Source organism: Sinocyclocheilus grahami, unplaced genomic scaffold (assembly GCF_001515645.1).
Source record: "Sinocyclocheilus grahami isolate Dianchi unplaced genomic scaffold, SAMN03320097.WGS_v1.1 scaffold895.1, whole genome shotgun sequence".
Lineage (NCBI taxonomy): Eukaryota > Metazoa > Chordata > Actinopteri > Cypriniformes > Cyprinidae > Sinocyclocheilus > Sinocyclocheilus grahami.
This window is the reverse complement of record NW_015506074.1, coordinates 325,283-325,599: the sequence shown is the minus strand read 5'-3', so window position 1 is coordinate 325,599 and position 317 is coordinate 325,283.

Genomic DNA, 317 nt, shown 5'->3' with positions numbered 1-317 from the left:
GAGCTCGTGAAGAAGCACACGATCACCCCGTGACACCGGCACAGCTGCAGGGGGCTCGTGTCACGGTGGGGACCTAAATTGTGGTCTCCACGGGTACCAAAGTTTATAAATCATACAGAATTAAGTTTTTTGAAAATCTAAAAATGCAGAAAGTCTCCTGTGAGGGGTAGGTTTAGGGGTAGGGTTGGTGTAGGGCAATAGAATATACGGTCTGTACAGTATAAAAACCATTACACCTATGGAGAGTCCCCACAAGGATAGCTGACCAGACTGTGTGTGTGTGTGTGAGAGAGAGAGAGTGTGTGTGTGTGTGTGTG